The sequence below is a fragment of the Bos indicus genome, unplaced genomic scaffold, assembly GCF_029378745.1.
Source record: "Bos indicus isolate NIAB-ARS_2022 breed Sahiwal x Tharparkar unplaced genomic scaffold, NIAB-ARS_B.indTharparkar_mat_pri_1.0 scaffold_55, whole genome shotgun sequence".
Classification (NCBI taxonomy): Eukaryota; Metazoa; Chordata; class Mammalia; order Artiodactyla; family Bovidae; genus Bos; species Bos indicus.
In genome coordinates this window covers 211,518-220,820 of record NW_027223720.1, presented here as the reverse complement: position 1 = coordinate 220,820, position 9,303 = coordinate 211,518, and the positions used below count along the sequence as shown (strand labels likewise).

General features: G+C 62.5%; 1 pseudogene; it reads left to right on the top strand.

Annotated features, from left to right (window-relative positions):
- Positions 1-218: 218 nt before the first annotated feature.
- Positions 219-7,915, top strand: LOC139181989 (melanoma-associated antigen B4-like; annotated as a pseudogene).
- Positions 7,916-9,303: the final 1,388 nt, after the last annotated feature.

The window sequence follows — 9,303 nt, the reverse complement described above, 5'->3', positions numbered from 1 at the left end:
TGAGAGGACGCAGAGGAAAAGTAAGCCTCTGTTCTTCTTCTGGGATTCTCAGGGGACAGGCTGACCCAGAAAACAGGAGCCTTGTGAGTTCCTAGAGCAGTGTCCTCAAGGAAACCTGCAGAGGCGGCCTTTGATGAAGCCAAGGTAGAATCTCCCTGTTTTAAGGTGCTCATGTCACCTCATTCTCCATCCTCCAGGTGCCCCAGTCTCCTGTCTATTGGCCCAGACCCCTGCCTGCAGTCCCTGACCACAGCCATCATGCCTCGTGGACAGAAGACTAAGCACTGTGCTCATGAGAAATGTCACCAGGACCGGGCTGAGACTCAGGGTCTTCATGATCATGCTACCACATCTGGGGAAGAAGAAACCACCTCCTCCTCCCCTCCTGATTCAGAGAGTGCTCCCTCAAGCTCGTCTGCTGCTGGCACCCTGAAGGGTCGTCAGGGAGCCCAAGGCACCACCAGTGCTGCTGCAGGTGCTATATGCAAAAGATCTGGTGGTGGTGGCGCAGCACGCTCGAGATCTGGTGTAGGTGCCGAGGGCCAAGTTCAGGGAGGTGAAAATTCCTCCCAGGCCTCAGCTGCTGCTGAGAGCTCTCACACAGATCTTCTGACCAGGGAGGCAGAGAGTTTGCTGTGGTACATGCTGTTTAAGTATATGATGAGGGAGCTCATTAAGAGGTCAGAAATGCTGAAGGTTATCCACAGAAGTTACAGGGAGCAATTCCCTGAGATCCTCAGCAGGGACTCTGAGTGCATGGAGCTGGAGTTTGGCCTGGTGCTGAAGGAAGTCAGGCCCAACAGTCACTGCTATACCCTGGTGAGCAACCTAGACCTCAGCGACAGTGGGTCTATGAGAGGTGACTGGGGGCTGCCGAAGAATGGTCTTCTGATGCCTCTGCTGGGTGTCACCTACCTGAATGTTCATCGCGCCTCTGAGGAGGAGATCTGGAAGTTCCTGAATATGTTGAGCATCTATGATGGAAGAAGACACTTCATCTTTGGAGACACCAGGAAGCTCATCACATAAGATCTGGTGCAGGAAGTGTACCTGGAGTACCGCCAGGTGCCCGGCAGCGATCCCCCTCGCTATGAGTTCCTGTGGGGTCCTAACACGCTCACACAAAACAGCAAGACAAAAGTCCTGCAGCTTTTGATCAAGGTCAATGATTCAGCCCCAGACACCTTACAGCCACGTTATGAGGACTCTTGGAGACAGGAGGTAGAGAGCTCCGGAGCCAGGGCTGCAGACGGGACCGACCCTTCTGCCTCAGCCAGCGCTGGCCCTTCTGCCTTGGCCAGATCTGGCACTTCTGCTGCAGCCAGGGCTGACATGTCTGCCAGGACCAGGCCTGGCCCTTCTGCCTCAGCCAGTACTGGCACTTCTCCTGCAGCCAGGGCTGGCACTTTGGCCTTGGCCAGTGCTGACATGTCTGCCAGGGCCAGGCCTGGCTCTTCTGCCTTGGCCAGACCTGGCACATCTGTTGCAGACAGGGCAGGCACTTTGGCCTCAGCCACTGCTGATATTTCTGCCAGGGCCACGCCCAGCCCTTGTGCCTCAGCCAGTGCTAGCCCTTCGGCCTTGGCCAGTCTTGGCATTTCTGCTGCAGCCAGGGCTGGCACGTTGGCCTTGCCCAGTGCAGACATGTCTGCCAGGGCCAGGCCTGGCCCTTCTGCCTCAGCCAGTGCTGGCCCTTCTGCCTTGGCCAGTCTTGGCACTTCTGCTGCAACCAAGGCTGGCCCTTTGGCCTTGGCCAGTGCTTACATGTCTGCCAGGGCCAGGCCTGGCTCTTCTGCCTTGGCCAGATCTGGCACTTCTGTTCCACCCAGGGCTGGTACTTCGGGCTCGGCCAGTGCTGACATGTCTGCCTGGGCCAGTGCTGGCCCTTCTGCCTTGGCCAGACCTGGCACTTGTGCTCCAGCCAGGGCTGACATGTCTGCCAGGGCCAAGCCTGGCCCTTCTGCCTCAGCCAGTACTGGCACTTCTGCTGCAGCCAGGGCTGACATGTCTGCCTGGGCCAGTGCTGGCCCTTCTGCCTTGGCCAGACCTGGCACTTCTGTTCCACCCAGGGCTGGTACTTCGGCCTCGGCCAGGTCCAGGCCCGGCCTTTCTGCCTTGGCTACTGCTGGACCTTCTACCTTGGCCAGTCCTGGCTCTTCTGATGCAGTCAGGGCTGGCACTTTGGCCTTGGCCAGTGCTGACATGTCTGCCAGGGCCAGGCCTGGCTCTTCTGCCTCAGCCAGTGCTGGCCCTTCGGGCTTGGCCAGTCCTGGCACCTCTCCTACAGCCAGGGCTGACATGTCTGCCAGAGCCTGGCCTGGCCCTTCTGCCTCAGCCAGTGCTGGCCCCTCTACCTTGGCCGGACCTGACACTTCTTTCCAGCCAGGGCTGGCACTTCGACCTCGGCCAGGGTTGACATGTCTGCCAGGGCCAGGCCCGGCCCTTCTGCCTCGGCCAGTGCTGAACCCTCTGCCTTGGCCAGACCTGGCACTTCTGCTTCAGCCAGGGCTGACATGTCTGCCAGGGCGAGGACTGACCCCTCTGCCTCAGCCAGTACTGGCACTTCTCCTGCAGCCAGGGCTGACACTTCAGCCTTGCCCAAGGCTGACATGTCTGCCAGGGACAGGCCCTGCCCTTCTGCCTGAGCCAGTGCTGGCCCCTCTACCTTGGCCAGACCTGGCACTTCTGCTCCAGCCAGGGCTGACATGTCTGCCAGGGCCAGGCCTGGCCCTTTTGCCAGTGCCTGGCCTGTGCCTGATCCTCTGGCCTTGGCCAGACCTGGCACTTCTGCTCCAGTCAGAGCTGACATTTCTGCCAGGGCCAGGCCTGGCCCTTCTGCCTCGGCCAGTGCTGACCCTTCTGCCTTGGCCAGTGCTGACCCTTCTGCCTTGGCCAGACCTGGCACATCTGTTGCAGACAGGGCAGGCACTTTGGCCTCAGCCACTGCTGATATTTCTGCCAGGGCCACGCCCAGCCCTTGTGCCTCAGCCAGTGCTAGCCCTTCGGCCTTGGCCAGTCTTGGCATTTCTGCTGCAGCCAGGGCTGGCACGTTGGCCTTGGCCAGTGCTGACATGTCTGCCAGGGCCAGGCCTGGCCCTTCTGCCTCAGCCAGTGCTGGCCCTTCAGCCTTGGCCAGTCTTGGCACTTCTGCTGCAAAAAACGCTGGCACTTTGGCCTTGGCCAGTGCTGACATATCTGCCAGGGCCAGGCCTGGCCCTTCTGCCTCAGCCAGTGCTGGCCCTTCGGCCTTGGCCAGTCCTGGCATTTGTACTGCAGCCAGGGCTGGCACTTTGGCCTTGGCCAGACCCGGCACTTCTTTCCAGCCATGGCTGGAACCTAACCTCGGCCAGGGCTGACATGTCTGCCAGGGCCAGGCCCGGCCCTTCTGCCTCAGCCAGTGCTGGCCCTTCTGCCTTGGCCAGACCTGGCACTTTTTCTGCAGGCAGGGCTGACCCTTCTGTCTCAGCCAGTGCCGGCCCTTCTGCCTCGGTCAGTGCTGACCCTTCTGCTTTGACCGGTGCTGACCCTTCGTCCTTGGCCAGTCCTGGCATTTCTGCTGCAGCCAGGGCTGGCACTTTGGCCTTGGCCAGTGCTGACATGTCTGCCAGGCCCAGGCCTGGCCCTTCGGCTAAGCCAGTGCTGGCCCTTCTGCCTTGGTTAGTCCTGGCACTTCTCCCACAGCCAGTGCTGACATGTCTGCCAGGGCCAGGCCTGGCCATTCTGCCTGGGCCAGTGCTGGCCCTTCTGCCTTGGCCAGACCTGGCACTTCTGCTGCAGACAGGGCTGGCCCTTCTGTCTCAGCCAGTGCTGACCCTTCTGCCTTGGCCAGAACTGGAACTTCTGCTCCGACGAGCACTGACATATCTGCCAGGGCCAGGCCTGGCCCTTCTGCCTCAGCCAGTGCTGGCCCTTCTGCCTTGGCCAGAACTGGCACTTCTGATGCAGCCAGGGCTGGCATTTCGGACTTGGCCAGTGCTGACCCTTCTGCCTTGGCCAGACCTGGCACATCTGCTGCAGCCAGGGCTGGCACTTTGGCCTCATCCAGTGCTGGCCCTTCTGCCTTGGCCAGGCCTGGCCCTTCTGCTGCAGCCAGGGCTGGCACATTGGCCTCATCCAGTGCTGGCCCTTCTGCCTTGGCCAGGCCTGGCCCTTCTGCCTCGGCCAGTTCTGGCCCTTCTGGCTTGGCCAGACCTGGCACTTCTGCTGCAGCCAGGGCTGGCATTTCGGCCTGAGCCAGGGCTGACATGTCTGCCAGGGTCAGTGATGGTCCTTCTGCCTTGGCCAATGCTAACCCTTCGGCCTTGGCCAGACCTGGCACTTCTGCTCCAGCCAGGGCTGACATGGCTGCCAGGGCCAGGCCTGGCCCTTCTGCCTCAGCCAGTACTGGCACTTCTCCTGCAGCCAGGGCTGGCCCTTTGGCCTTGGCCAGGGCTTACATGTCTGCCAGGGCCAGGCCTGGCTCTTCTGCCTTGGCCAGATCTGGCACTTCTGTTCCACCCAGGGCTGGTACTTCGGGCTCGGCCAGTGCTGACATGTCTGCCTGGGCCAGTGCTGGCCCTTCTGCCTTGGCCAGACCTGGCACTTGTGCTCCAGCCAGGGCTGACATGTCTGCCAGGGCCAAGCCTGGCCCTTCTGCCTCAGCCAGTACTGGCACTTCTGCTGCAGCCAGGGCTGACATGTCTGCCTGGGCCAGTGCTGGCCCTTCTGCCTTGGCCAGACCTGGCACTTCTGTTCCACCCAGGGCTGGTACTTCGGCCTCGGCCAGGGCCAGGCCCGGCCCTTCTGCCTTGGCTACTGCTGGACCTTCTACCTTGGCCAGTCCTGGCTCTTCTGATGCAGTCAGGGCTGGCACTTTGGCCTTGGCCAGTGCTGACATGTCTGCCAGGGCCAGGCCTGGCTCTTCTGCCTCAGCCAGTGCTGGCCCTTCGGGCTTGGCCAGTCCTGGCACCTCTCCTACAGCCAGGGCTGACATGTCTGCCAGAGCCAGGCCTGGCCCTTCTGCCTCAGCCAGTGCTGGCCCCTCTACCTTGGCCGGACCTGACACTTCTTTCCAGCCAGGGCTGGCACTTCGACCTCGGCCAGGGTTGACATGTCTGCCAGGGCCAGGCCCGGCCCTTCTGCCTCGGCCAGTGCTGAACCCTCTGCCTTGGCCAGACCTGGCACTTCTGCTTCAGCCAGGGCTGACATGTCTGCCAGGGCGAGGACTGACCCCTCTGCCTCAGCCAGTACTGGCACTTCTCCTGCAGCCAGGGCTGACACTTCGGCCTTGCCCAAGGCTGACATGTCTGCCAGGGACAGGCCCTGCCCTTCTGCCTGAGCCAGTGCTGGCCCCTCTACCTTGGCCAGACCTGGCACTTCTGCTCCAGCCAGGGCTGACATGTCTGCCAGGGCCAGGCCTGGCCCTTTTGCCAGTGCCTGGCCTGTGCCTGGTCCTCTGGCCTTGGCCAGACCTGGCACTTCTGCTCCAGTCAGAGCTGACATTTCTGCCAGGGCCAGGCCTGGCCCTTCTGCCTCGGCCAGTGCTGGCCCTTCTGCCTTGGCCAGTCTTGGCACTTCTGCTGCAAAAAAGGCTGGCACTTTCACCTTGGCCAGTGCTGACATATCTGCCAGGGCCAGGCCTGGCCCTTCTGCCTCAGCCAGTGCTGGCCCTTCGGCCTTGGCCAGTCTTGGCATTTCTGCTGCAGCCAGGGCTGGCACTTTGGCCTTGGCCAGTGCTGACATGTCTGCCATGGCCAGGCCTGGCTCTTTTGCTTCAGCCAGTGCTGGCCCTTTGGGCTTGGCCAGTCTTGGCACTTCTGCTGCAACCAAGGCTGGCACTTTGGCCTTGGCCAGTGCTGACATATCTGCCAGGGCCTGGCCTGGTCCTTCGTCCTTGGCCAGTCCTGGCATTTCTGCTGCAGCCAGGGCTGGCACTTTGGCCTTGGCCAGTGCTGACATGTCTGCCAGGCCCAGGCCTGGCCCTTCGGCTAAGCCAGTGCTGGCCCTTCTGCCTTGGCTAGTCCTGACACTTCTCCCACAGCCAGTGCTGACATGTCTGCCAGGGCCAGGCCTGGCCCTTCTGCCTGGGCCAGACCTGGCACTTCTGCTGCAGACAGGGCTGGCCCTTCTGTCTCAGCCAGTGCTGACCCTTCTGCCTTGGCCAGAACTGGAACTTCTGCTCCGACGAGCACTGACATATCTGCCAGGGCCAGGCCTGGCCCTTCTGCCTCAGCCAGTGCTGACCCTTCTGCCTTGGCCAGAACTGGAACTTCTGCTCCGACGAGCACTGACATATCTGCCAGGGCCAGGCCTGGCCCTTCTGCCTCAGCCAGTGCTGGCCCTTCTGCCTTGGCCAGAACTGGCACTTCTGATGCAGCCAGGGCTGGCATTTCGGACTTGGCCAGTGCTGACCCTTCTGCCTTGGCCAGACCTGCCACATCTGTTGCAGACAGGGCAGGCACTTTGGCCTCAGCCACTGCTGATATTTCTGCCAGGGCCACGCCCAGCCCTTGTGCCTCAGCCAGTGCTGGCCCTTCGGCCTTGGCCAGTCTTGGCATTTCTGCTGCAGCCAGGGCTGGCACTTTGGCCTTGGCCAGTGCTGACATGTCTGCCATGGCCAGGCCTGGCTCTTCTGCCTCAGCCAGTGCTGGCCCTTTGGCCTTGGCCAGTCTTGGCACTTGTGCTGCAACCAAGGCTGGCACTTTGGCCTTGGCCAGTGCTGACATATCTGCCAGGGCCAGGCCTGGCCCTTCGTCCTTGGCCAGTCCTGGCATTTCTGCTGCAGCCAGGGCTGGCACGTTGGCCTTGGCCAGTGCTGACATGTCTGCCAGGCCCAGGCCTGGCCCTTCGGCTAAGCCAGTGCTGGCCCTTCTGCCTTGGCTAGTCCTGGCACTTCTCCTGCAGCCAGTGCTGACATGTCTGCCAGGGCCAGGCCTGGCCCTTCTGCCTGGGCCAGTGCTGGCCCTTCTGCCTTGGCCAGACCTGGCCCTTCTGCTGCAGACAGGGCTGGCCCTTCTGTCTCAGCCAGTGCTGACCCTTCTGCCTTGGCCAGAACTGGAACTTCTGCTCCGACGAGCACTGACATATCTGCCAGGGCCAGGCCTGGCCCTTCTGCCTCAGCCAGTGCTGGCCCTTCTGCCTCAGCCAGTGCTGGCCCTTTGGCCTTGGCCAGGCTTGGCACTTCTGCTGCAACCAAGGCTGGCACTTTGGCCTTGGCCAGTGCTGACATATCTGCCAGGGCCAGGCCTGGCCCTTCTGCCTTGGCCAGACCTGGCCCTTCTGCTGCAGCCAGGGCTGGCACTTTGGCCTCATCCAGTGCTGGCCCTTCTGCCTTGGCCAGACCTGGCACTTCTGCTGCAGCCAGGGCTGGCACATTGGCCTCATCCAGTGCTGGCCCTTCTGCCTTGGCCAGGCCTGGCCCTTCTTCCTCGGCCAGTTCTGGCCCTTCTGGCTTGGCCAGACCTGGCACTTCTGCTGCAGCCAGGGCTGGCATTTCGGCCTGAGCCAGGGCTGACATGTCTGCCAGGGTCAGTGATGGTCCTTCTGCCTCGGCCAATGCTAACCCTTCTGCCTTGGCCAGACCTGGCACTTCTGCTCCAGCCAGGGCTGACATGGCTGCTATGTCCAGGCCTAGCCCTTCTGCCTCAGCCAGTACTGGCACTTCTCCTGCAGCCAGGGCTGGCCCTTTGGCCTTGGCCAGTGCTGACATGTCTGCCAGGGCCAGGCCTGGGTCTTCTGCCTTGGCCAGATCTGGCACTTCTGCTGCAGCCAGGGCTGACATGTCTGCCTGGGCCAGTGCTGGCCCTTCTGCCTTGGCCAGACCTGGCACTTCTGTTCCACCCAGGGCTGGTACTTCGGCCTCGGCCAGGGCCAGGCCCGGCCTTTCTGCCTTGGCTACTGCTGGACCTTCTACCTTGGCCAGTCCTGGCTCTTCTGATGCAGTCAAGGCTGGCACTTTGGCCTTGGCCAGTGCTGACATGTCTGCCAGGGCCAGGTCTGGCTCTTCTGCCTCAGCCAGTGCTGGCCCTTCGGGCTTGGCCAGTCCTGGCACCTCTCCTACAGCCAGGGCTGACATGTCTGCCAGAGCCAGGCCTGGCCCTTCTGCCTCAGCCAGTGCTGGCCCCTCTACCTTGGCCGGACCTGACACTTCTTTCCAGCCAGGGCTGGCACTTCGACCTCGGCCAGGGTTGACATGTCTGCCAGGGCCAGGCCCGGCCCTTCTGCCTCGGCCAGTGCTGAACCCTCTGCCTTGGCCAGACCTGGCACTTCTGCTTCAGCCAGGGCTGACATGTCTGCCAGGGCGAGGACTGACCCCTCTGCCTCAGCCAGTACTGGCACTTCTCCTGCAGCCAGGGCTGACACTTCGGCCTTGCCCAAGGCTGACATGTCTGCCAGGGACAGGCCCTGCCCTTCTGCCTGAGCCAGTGCTGGCCCCTCTACCTTGGCCAGACCTGGCACTTCTGCTCCAGCCAGGGCTGACATGTCTGCCAGGGCCAGGCCTGGCCCTTTTGCCAGTGCCTGGCCTGTGCCTGGTCCTCTGGCCTTGGCCAGACCTGGCACTTCTGCTCCAGTCAGAGCTGACATTTCTGCCAGGGCCAGGCCTGGCCCTTCTGCCTCGGCCAGTGCTGACCCTTCTGCCTTGGCCAGTGCTGACCCTTCTGCCTTGGCCAGACCTGGCACATCTGTTGCAGACAGGGCAGGCACTTTGGCCTCAGCCACTGCTGATATTTCTGCCAGGGCCACGCCCAGCCCTTGTGCCTCAGCCAGTGCTAGCCCTTCGGCCTTGGCCAGTCTTGGCATTTCTGCTGCAGCCAGGGCTGGCACGTTGGCCTTGGCCAGTGCTGACATGTCTGCCAGGGCCAGGCCTGGCCCTTCGGCTAAGCCAGTGCTGGCCCTTCTGCCTTGGCTAGTCCTGGCACTTCTCCTGCAGCCAGTGCTGACATGTCTGCCAGGGCCAGGCCTGGCCCTTCTGCCTGGGCCAGTGCTGGCCCTTCTGCCTTGGCCAGACCTGGCCCTTCTGCTGCAGACAGGGCTGGCCCTTCTGTCTCAGCCAGTGCTGACCCTTCTGCCTTGGCCAGAACTGGAACTTCTGCTCCGACGAGCACTGACATATCTGCCAGGGCCAGGCCTGGCCCTTCTGCCTCAGCCAGTGCTGGCCCTTCGGCCTTGGCCAGTCTTGGCATTTCTGCTGCAGCCAGGGCTGGCACTTTGGCCTTGGCCAGTGCTGACATGTCTGCCATGGCCAGGCCTGGCTCTTTTGCTTCAGCCAGTGCTGGCCCTTTGGGCTTGGCCAGTCTTGGCACTTCTGCTGCAACCAAGGCTGGC